Source organism: Triticum urartu, chromosome 4A (genome assembly GCF_056163025.1).
Source record: "Triticum urartu cultivar PI428250 chromosome 4A, HENAU_Tu73, whole genome shotgun sequence".
Classification (NCBI taxonomy): domain Eukaryota; kingdom Viridiplantae; phylum Streptophyta; class Magnoliopsida; order Poales; family Poaceae; genus Triticum; species Triticum urartu.
The window spans coordinates 52082559-52106119 of NC_141876.1; positions in this window are offsets into that span (position 1 = coordinate 52082559).

Sequence of the window (23561 nt, forward strand, 5' to 3'; positions counted from 1 at the left end):
GTTTAATCTTGCGGTGGAAACCCTGTCTAAGATGATTTGCAATGCCCAAAAGGAAAAGATGTTAACTGGACTAGCTCCAGATCTCATTGAGAACGACATTGTTGTACTACAGTACGCTGATGATACAGTTATATGTTTTGAACATGATGAAGAAGCTGCTGTCAATTTCAAACTCCTCTTATACATCTTTGAACTCATGTCTGGTTTAAAGATTAATTTCCTTAAGAATGAAATCCTGTGTGTGGGTGGACATGACAACATCCTGGCAACCTATCCTGATATTTTTAATTGTCAAATTGGCCACTTACCAATGAAATACTTGGGGGTTCCTGTGAGCTATTCGACTTTACGTAACCTGGATTGGAGCTTTGTCGATGATAAATTCCTCAAATGCTGTGAAACTTGGATCAGGAATGCTGCCTAATCGGGGGGGGGGGGGAGAGACTCATTCTCCTGAACTCTTATCTCTCTAGTATTGTCTATTACTACATGGCCATATTTTTGCTTCCTAAGATGGTGATCTATAAACTTGATAAACATCGGAGAAAGTTTTTCTGGCAAGAAACCAATGGCAGGAAATGTTACCACCTTGTTAAATGGACCAGGATTTGTAGATCGTAGAATAAAGGGGGGTTGGGGGTGAAAGACCTCCATAAACATAATATTAGCTTGTTAGCTAAATGGTGGTGGAAACTTGAGACACAACAAGGGCTTTGGTAGGATGTTATCCGGGCCAAGTATTTGAAAAGAGACTCTATTGCCTCGGTGCGAAGTAGATTTGGTGACTCACCGAGTTGGAAAGCCATTATGAAAGTAAAAGAACACTACCTTGCTGGGAGGGGGGGTGACCCTAAAAGCTGGCAACCTGGCAAGGCTGTGGACTGACACCATTGAGGGAAATCCTCCTCTGCGAGACAAGTTTCTAGAGTTATATAATATATGTAACAATCAAGAGATTACAGTGGCCAAGGTTAGGGGCGAGGGGAATCCAGACTTCTTTAGAAGACGATTACATCCTCGGCTGGCAAAGCAATGGGAAGAGGTTAAACAGATGGTGAATTCCTGGGCGATATCTGATGAACCAGACCAGGTTGTTTGGAACCTTGGAAAGAACAAGCGCTTTGCAACCAAATCTATGTATTCTCACCTGGAAAGTCACCTCTCTGGATGTAGTTATAGTTGGGTTTGGAAAGCTAAACTTCCTCTCAAGATTCAAATCTTATTCTGGCAATTATTCCAAGATGCGGTGCTGACATGTGATGTCATGAAAAGACGTAACTGGGCTGGTAACCTGAAATGCTCCTTCTGTTAGGGTAGGGAATCCTCTCAACACCTTTTCTTCACCTGCCTAGTCGGGAGGGTAGTTTGGAGGGCGATGGGATGTGTGTTTGGCACAGATTTGTGCCCCGATAACCTGTGGCATTATTTCTCCTGGTGCTATATCTTCTTACCTGATGGGTCTAAGTTCTATACGTTTGGTCTGGCTGCGATTTGCTGGGCTATGTGGAATTGTCGTAATCGGGCCACATTCAAATGCAAAAAACCGAGAACCCCTTTTGATGTGGTTTTCTCTGCATGTGGTTATATGAACTATTGGGCAAGCCTGATGGAGGGGACTGATCGCAAGGCAATGGAGCGCGGCGCCAAGATGCTCAAGACCAACGCAGCGGCCATGATGAGGATCTGTGTGGCCCTAGTTGGAACGGCGATGGACTGAGGATGCTGTCGTTGATCTTGCTTTCATCTACATTTCATATTACTACTGCCTTTTTAGTACTGTTTAAGTTGGTTCCTTTTGCTCCTGCGTGGGCTATGCTTGGTGCTCAAACTGTGAGCCTTTTCCCCTAGTTTGGTGGTACTTTCGGACACCTTTTTTTTGCTCTGGTTAGGATAGGTGGTTTTAGATGGCACTGGGTTTTCGCCCCATGGTGAGCTGCTCGACGAGTGCTCGCAGTGGGTTTCCCAGTGGTGTCTTGAGCTCACTTTCCCCTTTCCAGTTTCCTTAAAGCTTGGACATTGTATTTTCGTTATGTCAAAGTAATGGAAAGGGGTAATGCCCGGTTCAAAAAAAATTCAGCTCATGTAGACATTTTGCATCATGTTTGTACTCAGACTCGCCTCACTGATTACTAGCAATGTAATATACTCCTTACCATATAACCATGTATGTATTGTTGAATTTATATGATACATGCAGGTATCAGATAGGCATCTATCCTCAATTGGTTATATCGCGCTAACTTGTCATAGTACCACATCCGAGGCCTTACAGGATGGCCGCGGCCAGCTAGAGCGTCTCTAATGAGGGTACACCAATGAGCGTCTCCAATGAGCGGCCGGCCAGACCCTTTTCATCGAATCCGATCCGACTAAAGTGGGAGAGATAGACACCCGCTAGCCACCTTATGCAACTAGTGCATGTCAGTCGGTGGAACCTGTCTCACGTAAGCGTACGTGTAAGGTCGGTCCGGGCCGCTTCATCCCATGATGCCGCCGAATCAAGATAAGACTAGTAATGGCAAGTAAATTGACAAAATCGATGCCCACAACAACTTGTGTTCTACTCGTGCATAGAAACTACGCATAGACCTAGCTCATGATGCCACTATTGGGGATTGTTGCAGAAATTAAAAAAAAATTCTAGGCATCACCAAGATCAATCTATGGAGAGACTAGCAACGAGAGAGAGGGGAGTGCATCTTCATACCCTTGAAGATCGCGACGCGGAAGCATTACAAGAACGTGGATGAAGGAGTCGTACTCGCAGCGATTCAGATTGCGGTTGATTCCGATCTAAGCGCCGAACAACGGCGCCTCCGTGTTCAACACACGTACAGCCCGGGGACGTCTCCTCCTTCTTGATCCAGCCGCACGACGGTGTGGTGGTGGAGCTTGTAGTTCTCCGACAGCACGACGGTCTGGTGGTGGAGCTTGTAGTTCTCCGACAGGGCTTCGCCAAGCACTACTACTACTATGGAGGTGTTGGGGAGGGAGAGGGCTGTGCCAGCGGAAGGGCTGTGGCTCCCATGCGCCTCCCCACTGTATATAGGGGTGGAGGGGGCTGGTTACTTGCCCTCCAAGTCCATTGGTGCATTGGCAAAGGTGGGGGAAAGAAATCCCATCATTTCCCTTCCCCATCGATTGTTATCCCCCTTTTTTAGGGATCTTGATCTTATCCCTTCAGGATATGATCTTATTCCTTCTAAGGGGGGATCTTGGTGCACCTTGACCAGGGGTGTGGGGACTTGCCCCCACTACCCACGTTCATGTGGGTCCCCCCATGCAGGTGGGCCCCACTCCGGAACCTTCTAGAACCTTTCCGGTACAATACCGAAAAATCCCGAACATTTTCCGGTGGCCAAAATAGGACTTCCCATATATAAATCTTTACCTCCGGACCATTCTGGAACTCCTCGTGACGTCTGGGATCTCATCCGGGACTCTGAACAACATTCGGTAACTGCACACTAATTCCCATAACAACTCTAGCGTCACCGAACCTTAAGTGTGTAGACCCTACGGGTTTGGGAATCATGCAGACATGACCGAGACAGCTCTCTGGCCAATAACCAACAGCGGGATCTGGATACCCATATTGGCTCCCACATGTTCCACGATGATCTCATCGGATGAACCACAATGCCGGGGATTCAATCAATCCTGTATACAATTCCCTTTGTCAATCGGTACGTTACTTGCCCGAGATTCGATCGTCGATATCCCAATACCTCGTTCAATCTCGTTACCGGCAAGTCACTTTACTCGTTTCATAATGCATGATCCCACGACTAACTACTTAGTCACATTGAGCTCATTATGATGATGCATTACCGAGTGGGCCCAGAGATACCTCTCCGTCATACGGAGCGACAAATTCCAGTCTTGATTCATGCCAACCCAACAGACACTTTCAGATATACCTGAAGTGTATCTTTATAGCCACCCAATTACGTTGTGATGTTTGGCACACCCAAAGCATTCCTACGGTATCCGGGAGTTGCACAATCTCATGGTCTAAGGAAATGATACTTGACATTAGAAAAGCTTTAGCAGACGAACTACACGATCTTGTGCTATGCTCAGGATTGGGTCTTGTCCATCACATCATTCTCCTAATGATGTGATCCCGTTATCAACGACATTCAATGTCCATGGTCAGGAAACCGTAACCATCTATTGATCAACGAGCTAGTCAACTAGAGGCTCACTAGGGACATGTTGCGGTCTATGTATTCACACATGTATTACGATTTCCGAATAACACAATTATAGCATGAACAATAGACAATTATCATGAACAAGGAAATACAATAATAACCATTTTATTATTGCCTCTAGGGCATATTTACAACAGTCTCCCACTTGCACTAGAGTCAATAATATAGTTCACATCACTATGTGATTGTAATGAATCCAACACCCATGGGGTTTGATCATATCTCGCTTGTGAGAGAGGTTATTAATCAACGGGTCTGAACCTTTCAGATCCGTGTGTGCTTTACAAATCTCTATGTCATCTTGTAGATGCAGCTACCATGCGCTACTTGGAGCTATTTCAAATAACTAATCTACTATACGAATCCGGTTTACTACTCAGATTCATCCGGATTAGTGTCAAAGTTTGCATCGACGTAACCCTTTACGACGAACTCTTTTACCACCTCCATAATCGAGAAAATTCCTTAGTCCACTAGTTACTAAGGATAAGTTTGACCGCTGTCATGTGATCCATTCCTGGATCACTCTTGTACCCCTTGGCTGACTCATGGCAAGGCACACTTCAGGTGCGGTACACAACATAGCATACTGTAGAGCCTACGTCTAAAGTATAGGGGATGACCTTCGTCCTTTCTCTCTCTTCTGCTGTGGTCAGATCTTGAGTCTCACTCAATGCTCACACCTTATAACACAGCCAAGAACTCCTTCTTTGATGATATATTTGAACTCCTTCAAAATCTTGTCACGGTATGTATTCATTTGAAAGTACTATTAAGCGTTTTTGATCTATCCTTATAGATCTTGATGCTCAATGTTCAAGTATCTTAATCCAGGTTTTCCATTGAAAAACACTTTTCAAATAACCCTATATGCTTTCCAGAAATTCTACACCATTTCTGATGAACAATATGTCAACAACATATACTCATCAGAAATTCTATAGTGCTCCCACTCACTTCTTTGGAAATACAAGTTTCTCATAAACTTTGTATAAACCCAAAATCTTTGATCATCTAATCAAAGCGTATATTCCAACTCCGAGATGCTTACTCCAGTCCTTAGAAGGATTACTGGAGCTTTGCATACTTGTTAGCATCTTTTAGGATTGACAAGAACCATCTGGTTGTATCACATACAACCTTTCCTCAAGAAAATTGTCGAGGAAACAATGTTTTGACATCCTATTTGCAAGATTTCATAAATAATGTAGTAAGTGCTAATACAATTCCAACAGACTCTTAGCATCGCTACAAGTGAGAAAGTCTCACCATAGTCAACTCCTTGAACTTGTCGGGAAACATCTTAACGACAAGTCGAGCTTTCTTAATGGTGATACTTACCATCATTGTCCGTATTCCTTTTAAAATCCATCTGTACCCAATAGCCTTATGACCATCAAGTAGTTCTTCCAAAGTCTATACTTTGTTTTCACACATGGATCCTCTCGGATTTTATGGCCTTGAGCCATTTGTCGGAATCCGGGCCCACCATTGCTTCTCCATAGCTCGTAGGTTCATTGTTGTCTAGCAACTGACCTCCAAGACAGGATTACGTACCACTCTGAAATAGTACGCATCCTTGTCGACCTACGAGGTTTGGTAGTGACTTGATCCGAAGTTTCATGATCACTATCATCAGCTTCCACTTCAATTGGTGTAGGCATTACAGGAACAACTTCCTGTGCCCTGCTACACACTGGTTGAAGTGATGGTTCAATAACCTCATCAAATCTCCGCCATCCTCCCACCCAATTCTTTTGAGAGAAACTTTTCCTCGAGAAAGGACCCGTTTCTAGAAACAATCACTTTTGCTTCCGGATCCGAAATAGGAGGTATACCCAACTGTTTTTGGTGTCCTATGAAGATGCATTTATCCGCTTTGGGTTCGAGCTTATCAGGCTAAACCCTGTTCAAATAAGCATCGCAGCCCCAAACTTTAAAAAATGACAGCTTAGGTTTCTCTAAACCATAGTTCATACGGTGTCATCTCAACGGAATTACGTGGTGCCCTATTTAAAGTGAATGCGGTTGTCTCTAATGCCTAATCCATAAACGATAGTGGTAATTCGATAAGAGACATCATGGTTTACACCACATCCAATAGGGTGCAACTATGATGTTCGGACACACCATCACACTATGGTGTTCCAAGCGACATTAGTTGTGAAACAATTTCCACAATGTATTAATTGTGTACCAAACACGTAACTCAGATATTCATCTCTATGATCATATCATAGACATTTTATCTTCTTGTCACGACGATCTTCAACTTCACTCTGAAATTACTTGAACCTTTCAATAATTCAGACTGGTGTTTCCAAGTAAATATACTTAGAATCTACTCAAATCATATGTGAAGTAAGAGCATAACGATATTCACTGCGTGCCTCAGCACTCATTGGATTGCACACATCAAATGTATTATTTCTGACAAGTTGCTCTCTTGTTTCATCTCACTGAAAACGAGGCCTTTCAGTCATCTTGCCCATGTGGTATGATTTGCATGTCTCAAGTGATTCAAAATCAAGTGAGTCCAAACGATCCATCTGCATGGAGTTTCTTCATGCGTATAAACCAATAGACATGGTTCACATGTCTCAAACTTTTCAAAAAAAAACGAGTGAGTCCAAAGATCCATCAACATGGAGCTTCTTCATGCGTTTTATACCAATATGACTCAAATGGCAGTGCCACAAGTATGTGGTACTATCATTACTATCTTATATCTTTTGGCATGAACATGTGTATCACTATGATCGAGATTCAATAAACCATTCATTTTAGGTGCAAGACCATTGAAGGTATTATTCAAATAAACAGAGTAACCATTATTCTCCTTAAATGAATAACCGTATTGCGATAAACATAATCCAATCATGTCTATGCTCAACGCAAACACCAAATAACAATTATTTAGGTTTAACACCAATCTCGATGGTAGAGGGAGCATGCGATGCTTGATCATATCAACCTTGTAAACACTTCCAACACATATCGTCATCTCACCTTCAGCTAGTCTTCGTTTATTCCGTAGCTTTTTATTTCGAGTTACTAACACTTAGCAACCGAACCGGTATTTTAATACCCTGGTGCTACTAGGAGTACTAGTAAAGTACACATTATAATGTATATCCAATATACTTCTATCGGCCTTGCCAGCCTTCTCATCTACCAAGTATCTAGGGCAGTTCTGCTTCAGTGACTGTTCCCCTTATTTCAGAAGCACTTAGTCACGGGTTTGGGTTCAACCTTGGGTTTCTTCACTAGAGCAGCAACTAATTTGCTGTTTCATGAAGTATCCCTTTCTTGCCCATGCCCTTCTTGAAACTAGTGGTTTTACTAACCATCAACAATTGATGCTCCTATTTGATTTCTACTTTTGCGGTGTCGCGAATAGCTCAAGGATCATCATATCTATCCCTGATATGTTATAGTTCATCATGAAGCTCTAGCAGCTTGGTGGTAGTGACTTTGGAGAACCATCACTATCTCATCTGGAATATTAACTCCCACTCGATTCAAGCGATTGTAGTACTCATACAATCTGAGCACATGCTCAACGATTGAGCTTTTCTCCTTAGTTTGCAGGCTTAAGAAACTTGTCAGAGGTCTTATACCTCTTAACGTGGGCACTAGCCTCAAATCCCAATTTCGGTCCTTGGAACATCTCATATGTTCTGTGATGTTTCAAAAACGTCTTTGGTGCCTGAATTCTAAACCATTTAGCATTACACATTGGACTATCATGTAGTCATCAAAACATGTATGTCAGATGTTCACAACATCCACAACCGACGCTCGAGGTTCAGCACACTGAGCGGTGCATTAAGGACATAATCCTTCTGCGCAGCAATGAGGACAATCCTCAGTTTACGGAACCAGTCTGCATAATTGCTACTGTCAACTCTCAACTAAATTTTCTCTAGGAACATATCTAAAATAGTAGAACCAAAGCATGAACTACAGCATAATTTGCAAAGACCTTTTGACTATGTTCATGATAATTAAGTTCATCTAATCAAATTGTTTAATGAACTCCCACTCAGATAGACATCCCTCTAGTCATCTAAGTGATACATGATCCGAGTCAACTAGCCCGTGTCCGATCATCACGTGAGACGGACTAGTCATCATCGGTGAACATCTTCATGTTGATCGTATCCACTATACGACTCATGTTCGACCTTTCGGTCTCTTGTGTTCCGAAGCCATGTCTGTACATGCTAGGCTCGTCAAGTCAACCTAAGTGTTTTGCATGTGTAAATCTGGCTTACACCCGTTGTATGCGAACGTTAGAATCTATCACACCCGATCATCACGTGGTGCTTCGAAACAACGAACTTTCGCAACAGTGCACAGTTAGGGGGAACACTTTCTTGAAATTTTATGAGGGATCATCTTATTTATGCTACCGTCATTCTAAGCAAATAAGATGTAAAAACATGATAAACATCACATGCAATCAAATAGTGACATGATATGGCCAATATCATTTTGCTCCTTTTGATCTCCATCTTTGGGGCGCCATGATCATCATCATCACCGGCATGACACCATGATCTCCATCATCATGATCTCCATCATAGTGTCTCCATGAAGTTGTCTCGCCAACTGTTACTTCTACTACTATGGCTAACGGTTAGCAATAAAGTAAAGTAATTACATGGCGTTTTCGTTGACACGCAGGTCATACAATAATTAAGACAACTCCTATGGCTCCTGCCGGTTTTCATACTCATCGACATGCAAGTCGTGATTCCTATTACAAGAACATGATCAATCTCATACATCACATATATCATTCATCACAATCTTTTGGCCATATCACATCACACGACATATGCTGCAAGAACAAATTAGACGTCCTATAATTGTTGTTGCAAGTTTTTACGTGCCTGCTATAGGTTTCTAGCAAGAACGTTTCTTACCTACGCCAAAACCACAACGTGATATGCCAATTTCTATTTACCCTTCATAAGGACCCTTTTTATCGAATCCGATCCAACTAAAGTGGGAGAGACAGACACCCGCTAGCCACCTTATACAACTAGTGCATGTCAGTCGGTGGAACCTGTCTCACGTAAGCATACGTGTAAGGTCGGTCCGGGCCGCTTCATCCCACGATGCCGCCGAATCAAGATAAGACTAGTAACGGCAAGTAAATTGACAAAATCGACGCCCACAACAACTTGTGTTCTACTCGTGCATAGAAACTACACATAGGCCTAGCTCATGATGCCACTGTTGGGGATCGTTGCAGAAATTAAAAAAATATCTACGCATCACCAAGATCAATCTATGGAGAGACTAGCAACGAGAGAGAGGGGAGTGCATATTCATACCCTTGAAGATCGTGATGCGGAAGCGTTACAAGAACGCGGATGAAGGAGTCGTACTCGCAGTGATTCAGATCGCAGTTGATTCCGATCTAAGCGCCGAACAACGGCGCCTCCGCGTTCAACACACATACAGCCTGGGGACGTCTCCTCCTTCTTGATCCAGCAAGGGGAGAGGAGAAGTTGAGGAAGAGCTCCGGCAGCATGATGGCGTGGTGGTGGAGCTCGCAGTTCTCCCGCAGGGCTTCACCAAGCACTACTACTACTACAGAAGAGGTGTTGGGGAGGGAGAGGGCTGCGCCAGCGGAAGGGCTATGGCTCCCATGCGCCTCCCCACTATATATAGGGGTGGAGGGAGCTGGTTACTTGCCCTCCAAGTCCATTGGGGTGTTGGCAAAGGTGGGGGAAAGAAATCCCATGATTTCCCTTCCCCACCGATTGTTATCCCCCTTTTTAGGGATCTTGATCTTATCCCTTCGGGATATGATCTTATTCCTTCTAAGGGGGGATCTTGGTGCGCCTTGACCAGGGGTGTGGGGACTTTCCCCCACTACCCACGTTCATGTGGGTCCCCCCATGCAGGTGGGACCCACTCCGGAACCTTCTAGAACCTTCCCGGTACAATACCGAAAAATCCCGAACATTTTCCGGTGGCCAAAATAGTGTTGGGGAACGTAGTAATTTCAAAAAATTTCCTACGCACACACAAGATCATGGTGATGCAAAGCAACGAGAAGGGAGAGTATGATCTACGTACCCTTGTAGATCGACAACGGAAGCGTTTGGTTGATGTAGTCGTACGTCTCCACGGCCTGACCGATCAAGCACCGAAACTACGGCACCTCCGAGTTCTAGCACACGTTCAGCTCGATGACGTTCCCGGACTCTGATCCAGCAAAGTGTCGGGGAAGAGTTCCGTCAGCACGACGGCGTGGTGACGATCTTGATGTACTACCGTCGCAGGGCTTCGCCTAAGCACCGCCACAATATTATCGAGGACTATGGTGGAAGGGGGCACCGCACACGGCTAAGAATATGATCACGTGGATCAACTTGTGTCTAGGGGTGCCCCCCTGCCCCCGTATATAAAGGAGCAAGGGGAGGAGGCCGGCCGACCCCTATAGGCGCGCCAGGAGGAGTCCTCCTCCTAGTAGGAGTAGGACTCCTACTAGGAGGGGGAAAGAAGTGGGGAGGGAGAGGGAAAGGGGGGGCGCCGCCCCCCTCTCCTAGTCCAATTCAGACCAGGGGGGAGGAGGCGCGCAGCCCACCTCTGGCTGCCCCTCCCTCTCTCCACTAAGGCCCATATGGCCCATTACTTCTCCCGGGGGGGTTCCGGTAACCCTCCGGCTCTCCGGTTTTCTCTGAAATCACCCGGAACACTTCCGGTGTCCGAATATAGCCGTCAAATATATCAATCTTTATGTCTCGACCATTTCGAGACTCCTCGTCATGTCCGTGATCACATCCGGGACTCCGAACTAACTTCGGTACATCAAAACTCATAAACTCATAATATAACTGTCATCGAAACCTTAAGCGTGCGGACCCTACAGGTTCGAGAACAATGTAGACATGACCGAGACACGTCTCCGGTCAATAACCAATAGCGGAACCTGGATGCTCATATTGGCTCCTACATATTCTACGAAGATCTTTATCCGTCAGACCGCATAACAACATACGTTGTTCCCTTTGTCATCGGTATGTTACTTGCCCGAGATTCGATCGTCGGTATCCTATACCTAGTTCAATCTCGTTACCGGCAAGTCTCTTTACTTGTTCCGTAATGCATCATCCCGCAACTAACTCATTAGTCGCAATGCTTGCAAGGCTTATGTGATGTGCATTACCAAGAGGGCCCAGAGATACCTCTCCGACAATCGGAGTGACAAATCCTAATCTCGAAATACGCCAACCCAACATGTACCTTTGGAGACACCTGTAGAGCTCCTTTATAATCACCCAGTTACGTTGTGACGTTTGGTAGCACACAAAGTGTTCCTCCGGCAAACGGGAGTTGCATAATCTCATAGTCATAGGAACATGTATAAGTCATGAAGAAAGCAATAGCAACATACTAAACGATCGGGTGCTAAGCTAATGGAATGGGTCATGTCAATCAGATCATTCAACTAATGATGTGATCCTGTTAATCAAATGACAACTCTTTGTCCATGGTTAGGAAACATAACCATCTTTGATTAACAAGCTAGTCTAGTAGAGGCATACTAGTGACACTTAGTTTGTCTATGTATTCACACATGTATTATGTTTCCGGTTAATACAATTCTAGCATGAATAATAAACTTTTATCATGATATATAAGGAAATAAATAATAACTTTATTATTGCCTCTAGGGCATATTTCCTTCAATCTCCCACTTACACTAGAGTCAATAATCTAGATTACACAGTAATGATTCTAACACCCATGGAGCCTTGGTGCTGATCATGTTTTGCTTGTGGAAGAGGCTTAGTCAACGGGTCTGTTACATTCAGATCCGTATGTATCTTGCAAATCTCTATGTCTCCCACCTGGACTAGATCCCGGATGGAATTGAAGCGTCTCTTGATGTGCTTGGTTCTCTTGTGAAATCTGGATTCCTTTGCCAAGGCAATTGCGCCAGTATTGTCACAAAAGATTTTCATTGGACCCGATGCACTAAGTATGACACCTAGATCGGATATGAACTCCTTCATCCAGACTCCTTCATTCGCTGCTTCCGAAGCAGCTATGTATTCCGCTTCACATGTAGATCCCGCCACGACGATCTGTTTAGAACTGCACCAACTGACAGCTCCATCGTTTAATGTAAACACGTATCCGGTTTGCGATTTAGAATCATCCGGATCAGTGTCAAAGCTTGCATCAACGTAACCGTTTACGATGAGCTCTTTGTCACCTCCATACACGAGAAACATATCCTTAGTTCTTTTCAGGTACTTCAGGATGTTCTTGACCGCTGTCCAGTGATCCACTCCTGGATTACTTTGGTACCTCCCTGCTAGACTTATAGCAAGGCACACATTAGGTCTGGTACACAGCAGTGCATACATGATAGAGCCTATGGCTGAAGCATAGGGAACATCTTTCATTTTCTCTCTATCTTCTGCAGTGGTCGGGCATTGAGTCTGAGTCAACTTCACACCTTGTAACACAGGCAAGAACCCTTTCTTTGCTTGATCCATTTTGAACTTTTGCAAAATCTTGTCAAGGTATGTGCTTTGTGAAAGTCCAATTAAGCGTCTTGATCTATCTCTATAGATCTTTATGCCTAATATGTAAGCAGCTTCACCGAGGTCTTTCATTGAAAAACTCTTATTCAAGTATCCCTTTATGCTATCCAGAAATTCTATATCATTTCCAATCAGTAATATGTCATCCACATATAATATCAGAAATGCTACAGAGCTCCCACTCACTTTCTTGTAAATACAGGCTTCTCCAAAGGTCTGTATAAAATCAAATGCTTTGATCACACTATCAAAGCGTTTATTCCAACTCCGAGAAGCTTGCACCAGTCCATAAATGGATCGCTGGAGCTTGCACACTTTGTTAGCTCCCTTTGGATCGACAAAACCTTCCGGTTGCATCATATACAACTCTTCTTCCAGAAATCCATTCAGGAATGCAGTTTTGACATCCATTTGCCAAATTTCATAATCATAAAATGCGGCAATTGCTAACATGATTCGGACAGACTTAAGCATCGCTACGGGTGAGAAGGTCTCATCGTAGTCAACCCCTTGAACTTGTCGAAAACCTTTTGCGACAAGTCGAGCTTTGTAGACGGTAATATTACCATCAGCGTCAGTCTTCTTCTTGAAGATCCATTTATTCTCAATTGCTTGCCGATCATCGGGCAAGTCAACCAAAGTCCATACTTTGTTCTCATACATGGATCCCATCTCAGATTTCATGGCTTCAAGACATTTTTCGGAATCTGGGCTCACCATCGCTTCTTCGTAGTTCGTAGGTTCATCATGATCTAGTAGCATGACTTCCAAAACAGGATTACGGTACCACTCTGGCGCGGATCTTACTCTGGTTGATCTACGAGGTTCAGTTGTATCTTATTCTGAAGTTTCATGATCATTATCATTAGCTTCCTCACTAATTGGTGTAGGTGTCGCAGAAACAGGTTTCTGTGATGTACCACTTTCCAATAAGGGAGCAGGTACAGTTACCTCGTCAAGTTCTACTTTCCTCCCACTCACTTCTTTCGAGAGAAACTCCTTCTCTAGAAAGGATCCATTCTTAGCAACGAATGTCTTGCCTTCGGATCTGTGATAGAAGGTGTACCCAACAGTCTCCTTTGGGTATCCTATGAAGACACATTTCTCCGATTTGGGTTCGAGCTTATCAGGTTGAAGCTTTTTCACATAAGCATCGCAGCCCCAAACTTTAAGAAACGACAACTTTGGTTTCTTGCCAAACCATAGTTCATAAGGTGTCATCTCAACGGATTTTGATGGTGCCCTATTTAACGTGAATGCGGCTGTCTCTAAAGCATAACCCCAAAATGATAGCGGTAAATTTGTAAGAGACATCATAGATCGCACCATATCAAGTAAAGTACGATTACGACATTTGGACACACCATTACGCTGAGGTGTTCCGGGTGGCGTGAGTTGCGAAACTATTCCGCATTGTTTCAGATGTAGACCAAACTCGTAACTCAAATATTCTCCTCCACGATCAGATCGCAGAAACTTTATTTTCTTGTTACGATGATTTTCAACACTCTGAAATTCTTTGAACTTTTCAAATGTTTCAGACTTATGCTTCATTAAGTAGATATACCCATATCTGCTTAAATCATCTGTGAAGGTGAGAAAATAACGATATCCTCCACGAGCCTCAACATTCATCGGACCACATACATCTGTATGTATGATTTCCAACAAATCTGTTGCTCTCTCCATTGTACCGGAGAACGGTGTTTTAGTCATCTTGCCCATGAGGAACGGTTCGCAAGTACCAAGTGATTCATAATCAAGAGGTTCCAAAAGTCCATCGGTATGGAGTTTCTTCATGCGCTTTACACCGATATGACCTAAACGGCAGTGCCACAAATAAGTTGCACTATCACTATCAACTCTGCATCTTTTGGCTTCAACATTATGAATATGTGTGTTACTACTATCGAGATTCATCAAAAATAGACCACTCTTCAAAGGTGTATGACCATAAAAGATATTACTCATATAAATAGAACAACCATTATTCTCTGATTTAAATGAATAACCGTCTCGCATTAAACAAGATCCAGATATAATGTTCATGCTCAACGCTGGCACCAAATAACAATTATTTAGGTCTAATATTAATCCGGAAGGTAGATGTAGAGGTAGCGTGCCGACCGCGATCACATCGACTTTAGAACCATTTCCCACATGCATCGTCACCTCGTCCTTTGCCAGTGTTCGCTTAATCCGTAGTCCCTGTTTCGAGTTGCAAATATTAGCAACAGAACCAGTATCAAATACCCAGGTGCTACTGCGAGCTCTAGTAAGGTACACATCAATAACATGTATATCACATATACCTTTGTTCACCTTGCCATCCTTCTTATCCGCCAAATACTTGGGGCAGTTCCGCTTCTAATGACCAGTCTGCTTGCAGTAGAAGCACTCAGTTTCAGGCTTAGGTCCAGACTTGGGTTTCTTCTCCTGATCAGCAACTTGCTTGCTTTTCTTCTTGAAGTTCCCCTTCTTCTTTCCTTTGCCCTTTTTTTTGAAACTAGTGGTCTTGTTGACCATCAACACTTGATGCTCCTTCTTGATTTCTACCTCCGCAGCTTTCAGCATTGCGAAGAGCTCGGGAATAGTCTTATTCATCCCTTGCATATTATAGTTCATCACAAAGCTCTTGTAGCTTGGTGGCAGTGATTGGAGAATTCTGTCAATGACGCAATCATTTGGAAGATTAACTCCCATCTGAATCAAGTGGTTATTATACCCAGACATTTTGAGTATATGCTCACTGATAGAACTGTTCTCCTCCATCTTGCAGCTATAGAACTTATTGGAGACTTCATATCTCTCAATCCAGGCATTTGCTTGAAATATTAACTTCAACTCCTGGAACATCTCATATGCTCCATGACGTTCAAAACGTCGTTGAAGTCCCGATTCTAAGCCGTAAAGCATGGCACACTGAACTATCGAGTAGTCATCAGCTTTGCTCTGCCAGACGTTCATAACATCTGGTGTTGCTCCAGCAGCAGGCCTGGCACCCAGCGGTGCTTCCAGGACGTAATTCTTCTGTGCAGCAATGAGGATAATCCTCAAGTTACGGACCCAGTCCGTGTAATTGCTACCATCATCTTTCAACTTTGCTTTCTCAAGGAACGCATTAAAATTTAACGGAACAATAGCACGGGCCATTTATCTACAATTAACATAAACAAGCAAGATACTATCAGGGACTAAGTTCATGATAAATTTAAGTTCAATTTAATCATATTACTCAAGAACTCCCACTTAGACAGACATCCCTCTAATCATCTAAGTGATCACGTGATCCAAATCAACTAAGCCATAACCGATCATCACGTGAAATGGAGTAGTTTTCAATGGTGAACATCGCTATGTTGATCATATCTACTATATGATTCACGCTCGATCTTTCGATCTCAGTGTTCCGAGGCCATATCTGCATATGCTAGGCTTGTCAAGTTTAACCTGAGTATTCTGCGTGTGCAAAACTGGCTTGCACCCATTGTAGATGGACGTAGAGCTTATCACACCCGATCATCACGTGGTGTCTGGGCACGGCGAACTTTGGCAACGGTGCATACTCAGGGAGAACACTTTTATCTTGAAATTTAGTGAGAGATCATCTTATAATGCTACCGTCAAACAAAGCAAGATAAGATGCATAAAAGATAAACATCACATGCAATCAATATAAGTGATATGATATGGCCATCATCATCTTGTGTTTGTGATCTCCATCCTCGAAGCACCGTCGTGATCACCATCGTCACCGGCGCGACACCTTGATCTCCATCGTAGCATCGTTGTCGTCTCGCCAATCTTATGCTTCTACGACTATCGCTACCGCTTAGTGATAAAGTAAAGCATTACAGGGCGATTGCATTGCATACAATAAAGCGACAACCATATGGCTCCTGCCAGTTGCCGATAACTCGGTTACAAAACATGATCATCTCATACAATAAAATTTAGCATCATGTCTTGACCATATCACATCACAACATGCCCTGCAAAAACAAGTTAGACGTCCTCTACTTTATTGTTGCAAGTTTTACGTGGCTGCTATGGGTTGAGCAAGAACCAATCTTACCTACGCATCAAAACCACAACGATAGTTTGTCAAGTTGGTGCTGTTTTAACCTTCGCAAGGACCGGGCGTAGCCACACTTGGTTCAACTAAAGTTGGAGAAACTGTCACCCGCAAGCCACCTATGTGCAAAGCACGTCGGGAGAACCGGTCTCGCGTAAGCGTACGCGTAATGTTGGTCCGGACCGCTTCGTCCAACAATACCGCCGAACCAAAGTATGACATGCTGGTAAGCAATATGACTTATATCGCCCACAACTCACTTGTGTTCTACTCGTGCATATAACATCAACATATAAAACCTAGGCTCGGATGCCACTGTTGGGGAACGTAGTAATTTCAAAAAAAATTCCTACGCACACGCAAGATCATGGTGATGCATAGCAACGAGAGGGGAGAGTATGATCTACGTACCCTTGTAGATCGACAACGGAAGCGTTTGGTTGATGTAGTCGTACATCTCCACGGCCCGACCGATCAAGCACCGAAACTACGGCACCTCCGAGTTCTAGCACACGTTCAGCTTGATGACGATCCCCGGACTCCGATCCAGCAAAGTGTCGGGGAAGAGTTCCTCAGCACGACGGCGTGGTGACGATCTTGATGTACTACCGTCGCAGGGCTTCGCCTAAGCACCGCTACAATATTATCGAGGACTATGGTGGAAGGGGGCACCGCACATGGCTAAGAATATGAACACGTGGATCAACTTGTGTCTAGGGGTGCCCCCCTGCCCCCGTATATAAAGGAGCAAGGGGAGGAGGCCGGCTGGCCCCTATAGGCGCGCCAGGAGGAGTCCTCCTCCTAGTAGGAGTAGGACTCCTACTAGGAGGGGGAAAGAAGTGGGGAGGGAGAGGGAAAGGGGGGGCGCCGCCCCCCTCTCCTAGTCCAATTCGGACCAGGGGGAGGAGGCGCGCAGCCCACCTCTGGCTGCCCCTCTCTCTCTCTCCACTAAGGCCCATATGGCCCATTACTTCTCCGGGGGGGGGGGGGGGGTTCCGGTAACCCTCCGGCTCTCCGGTTTTCTTCGAAATCACCCGGAACACTTCCGGTGTCCGAATATAGCCATATAATATATCAATCTTTATGTCTCGACCATTTCGAGACTCCTCGTCATGTCCGTGATCACATCCGGGACTCCGAACTAACTTCAGTACATCAAAACTCATAAACTCATAATATAACTGTCATCGAAACCTTAAGCGTGCGGACCCTACGGGTTCGAGAACAATGTAGACATGACCGAGACACGTCTCCGGTCAATAACCAATAGCAGAACCTGGATGCTCATATTGGCTCCTACATATTCTACGAAGATCTTTATCGGTCAGACCGCATAACAACATACGTTGTTCCCTTTGTCATCGGTATGTTACTTGCCCGAGATTCGATCGTCGGTATCCTATACCTAGTTCAATCTCGTTACCGGCAAGTCTCTTTACTTGTTCCGTAATCCATCATCCCGCAACTAACTCATTAGTCGCAATGCTTGCAAGGCTTATGTGATGTGCATTACCAAGAGGGCCCAGAGATACCTCTCCGACAATCGGAGTGACAAATCCTAATCTCGAAATACGCCAACCCAACATGTACCTTTGGAGACACCTGTAGAGCTCCTTTATAATCACCCAGTTATGTTGTGACGTTTGGTAGCACACAAAGTGTTCCTCCAGCAAACGGGAGTTGCATAATCTCATAGTCATAGGAACATGTATAAGTCATGAAGAAAGCAATAGCAATATACTAAACGATCGGGTGCTAAGCTAATGGAATGGGTCATGTCAATCAGATCATTCAACTAATGATGTGATCCTGTTAATCAAATGACAACTCTTTGTCCATGGTTAGGAAACATAACCATCTTTGATTAACAAGCTAGTCTAGTAGAGGCATACTAGTGACACTCTGTTTGTCTATGTATTCACACATGTATTATGTTTCCGGTTAATACAATTCTAGCAGGAATAATAAACTTTTATCATGATATATAAGGAAATAAATAATAACTTTATTATTGCCTCTAGGGCATACTTCCTTCAGTCTCCCACTTGCACTAGAGTCAATAATCTAGATTACACAGTAATGATTCTAACACCCATGGAGCCTTGGTGCTGATCATGTTTTGCTCGTGGAAGAGGCTTAGTCAATGGGTCTGCTACATTCAGATCCGTATGTATCTTGCAAATCTCTATGTCTCCCACCTGGACTAGATCCCGGATGGAGTTGAAGCGTCTTTTGATGTGCTTGGTTCTCTTGTGAAATCTGGATTCCTTTGCCAAGGCAATTGCGCCAGTATTGTCACAAAAGATTTTCATTGGACCCGATGCACTAGGTATGACACCTAGATCGGATATGAACTCCTTCATCCAGACTCCTTCATTCGCTGCTTCTGAAGCAGCTATGTATTCCGCTTCACACGTAGATCCCGCCACGACGCTCTGTTTAGAACTGCACCAACTGACAGCTCCACCGTTTAATGTAAACACGTATCCGGTTTGCGATTTAGAATCGTCCGGATCAGTGTCAAAGCTTGCATCAACGTAACCGTTTACGATGAGCTCTTTGTCACCTCCATACACGAGAAACATATCCTTAGTTCTTTTCAGGTACTTCAGGATGTTCTTGACCGCTGTCCAGTGATCCACTCCTGGATTACTTTGGTACCTCCCTGCTAGACAGCGGGATCTGGATACCCATGTTGGCTCCCACATGTTCCACGATGATCTCATCGGATGAACCACGATATCGGTGATTCAATCAATCCTGTATACAATTTCCTTTGTCAATCGGTACGTTACTTGCTCGAGATTCGATCGTCGGTATCCCAATACCTCGTTCAATCTCGTCACCGGCAAGTCACTTTACTTGTTTCATAATGCATGATCCCGCGACTAACTACTTAGTCACATTGAGCTCATTATGATGATGCATTACCGTGTGGGCCCAGAGATACCTCTCCGTCATACGGAGCGACAAATCCCAGTCTCGATTCGTGCCAACCCAACAGACACTTTCAGATATACCTATAGTGTACCTTTATAGCCACCCAGTTACGTTGTGACGTTTGGCACACCCAAAGCATTCCTACGGTATCCGGGAGTTGCACAATCTCATGGTCTAAGGAAATGATATACTTGACATTAGAAAAGCTTTAGCAGACGAACTACACGATCTTGTGCTATGCTAAGGATTGGGTCTTGTCCATCACATCATTCTCCTAATGATGTGTTCCCGTTATCAACGACATCTAATGTTCATGGTCAGGAAACCGTAACCATCTATTGATCAACGAGCTAGTCAACTAAAGGCTCACTAGGGACATGTTGTGGTCTATGTATTCACACATGTATTACGATTTCCGGAAAACACAATTATAGCATGAACAATAGACAATTATCATGAACAAGGAAATACAATAATAACCATTTTATTATTGCCTCTAGGGCATATTTCCAACAATTGTTGTATTTCCGTTCTAAGTAATGGAAAGGGGGTTAGCCCGGTTAAAAAAAAGAAAGAAAGAAGAGGAACGACGCAACCAACCCTAATCGTCGTGCAGTGTTATCCTAGGAAGACTCGAGCAGCAAATGGTAGTCATTGACTGAGGCTCTACAATAGTGTTTACACTTAGTTTAATTTTTGGCCAAAAAAATCTTCTTATTTTTTGCTGAAAAATGACCCACTATAAAATAAAAACTACATCAAGGACCCTACACTACCTATCGACCACTACTGTCAGAACGAGCCATCAATGCGCCGTTGTCACCGATTTCATATCGGAGTTGGATTTGACCTTGTCGATGACATGACAATAAGAAGTCTTCGTGCACCTGCTCCTAAGACCCATCACCCTAGAGCCATAGTCGTCGTCATTGAACCCTAGAATCGATCTCAAGCGCCTAACACTAAATCTCACATGCACGCACGCACTCCAACAAATCCTAATCCTAACCTTGGGAGTATATTGTATATGTTTGGTATTTTAGATATGAAAAAAAAATCTCTATGAACTTGGTCGAAATTTTACAAATTTTTATTTTTTTAGAAGTTTTGCATGCACGAAACTATATATTATGAAATGGAAACTGTAATAGTTATTTGGAATATCGAACGAACTATATATGGATTTTTTTTGAACACAGTACAGACGCAAGCGCTCATATAAACACGCATACACTCATCCCTATGAACGCACACACGCACACCCTACTCCTATGAGCACCTCCGAGAGACTGAGCCGGCATATCATCTTGAGATTTTACGATGTCACCGTAGGCGCCTCGTAGTCGACGAGAACGTCTCCTCCCACTGAAAGCGTATTGCCGGAATTCCTAAAATAAATCCAGGATAAATGCGAGCACCAGGATTTGAACCCTGGTGGGTTGGGGATACCACTGTTCACCTAACCATCTCAACGAGAGGTTGGTTCGCATATATGGATTTTATCTGTCAAGTTGAATCGGTAACTCCATTCATAAGAAGCAAAACAGGCAAGGAGGTGTACAAGGAGATCGAACAAACTGGGGATTGCTAAAATGAATATGATCGCCCTCTGTTCATCCAAAAAGAATGATATACATTGATTGCTCGCATGACATAAGTACACTGTTTCATGATACTAATTCACTACAGTTTTGGACATGAATACATGATACATATGATGTTCGTGTAGCAGACTCAGTACATGCACGCACCATTCGGTGTACCCCAGAACAGATCGAGTGCTGGGTCCGACATGCCGAAGCCGGCGGCCTCCGGCCACTGGACAACACCATCTTCCTCGTCGCGGCAGGGAGGAGGAACGTAGGTGGATAACAAGTCGTAGCGACCGCCATCCGTCGGATCCCATGTCGTGTTGCTGGCGGGGGCATGGAGGAGCTCGTTCTGGCTCGGCGGTGATGTCGTGTCGTTGCTGGGGGCCACAGCCACAGCCACCGAGAGGAGCTCGTTCCGGCACGGCGATGCGGCTGGATGTTCTTGATCTTGACATAGGAAGCCATCGTTGCTCCCGTCAAGCGTGGTGGCGTCTAGCAATAGCAAGTCGTCGACGGTAACTTGGCCTTCGTAAAGCACGATCTTGTCGACGCTGTCCGCTCCGTAGCAGCCGCCATCTGTTGTGTTCCATGCCGTGTTGCTGTTCTGGGTCGTGTTGCCGGGGGGCACAGCCGCAGAGAGGAGCTCGTTCCGGCACGGTGGTGCTGGTGCAGGTTCCGGCATGGCATAGAGGAAGCCATCGTTGCTCATGTCGTCTAGCAAGTCGTCGACGGTCACTCCGCTTTCATACAGCAGGATCTTGTCGACGCTGTCCGCTCCAGAAGCGAGTCCGGCACCCACCTGGACGAAAGCGCCTGGTGCGGATTGAGGCGCGACCACCGGCGCGTCCAAGTCCACGGTAACTCCGGCGTCCAAGTCCAAAATCACGCTCTTCGCAGACGACAAGGAAGCTGAAGCTGAAGCATGGAAGTCACCTTGGGGCACGGGCGTCGGGTAGGCGGCGCAGAAGCTGAAGCCCTCGATGTCTTGATCTGTTTGGCGTCGCGCGCTGTAGCTCTCAACCTCATCCTCCATCTGGACGTATGCCTCCTGCGTTTTCCGCTGCGTTGTGGTTGGAGCATCCGGGTGGTCACCGCATGCCTTTCTCTTGCAGCCCGGTCCGGAAAGATCGGCCGCTGTCGTCGTGCAGGATGAAGACGACGACACCGACGACGCCGGGGATGACACGTGAGGACGGCGAACCGGGCGAGGCCGAGGCGTCTTGTAGACCTTGCAGAGAACCAAGTCGCCGGCTCCGTGGATGCTGTACTCGGTCATGAGCCAGCCGCCCGACCCGGACGCCGACTCAACCTTGTAGGTGAATTTCTGCAGCGCCCCGCCGGCCGCGCTTCCTTTCACCGCCTTCAGGGAACCCTCCGAGTGCCACCACCGCTTCTTGCCGTCGTCGGCGCCGGCAATGGTGCGCGACATCCTACGGGGGCCGCCCGGCACGTTCTTGCCGGCGTGGCGAAGGGTGGTGAAGAAGTACCAGACGCGTTTGTCTTGGTCGCCTTGGGCTTCGCCGACGCCCGGCGCGTGCTGGAGGCCCTCCACCAGCTTCTCCGGGGCGGCGGAGTAGACGTCGACGTGATGCATGAAGCTGGCCGCGATGGGCTGGCCGTCGATCTCGCGGCGGAGGTAGACATCCGTGAGCTCGCGGTCCGGTGGGTTGAAGGTCCATCCTGGAGCTAGATCACGACGGTGAGCCATCGGTAGATGATCACGACGGTTGTTCTTGTTTGCCGATCGATGGAGCCAACCAAATCTTTGGGGTATTATTTTCGGTAGAAGACGAAGAAACTCTGACCGCGATGGATGACGATTCTTGTTGCCCTTTTATCTGCGAGCTGCAAATGAATTGTACGAGTTGTCGGACTAGCATGTGATTCGTCGGGCTTTTACGAGTTGTAGGAGGACTAGCTAAGCAGGGGAATTAGTTACACGACGCGCGTACGTACGTGCACATAACCAAGTACTACGAGTTTCTCAAAAAAAAAGAAGAAAAGGAACTACTACTCCTGCCATCCTCTACGCCTCTTTCCACGAAACCCTAAAACCCTCCCTGGCGGCGGCGACTAGTGTTCGGGGGAAACTGCGGCGTTTGTCGACCTTGATTGACGGTGCGCACCGGACTTTTTCCCGTGAGGATGGCTACATCCGATC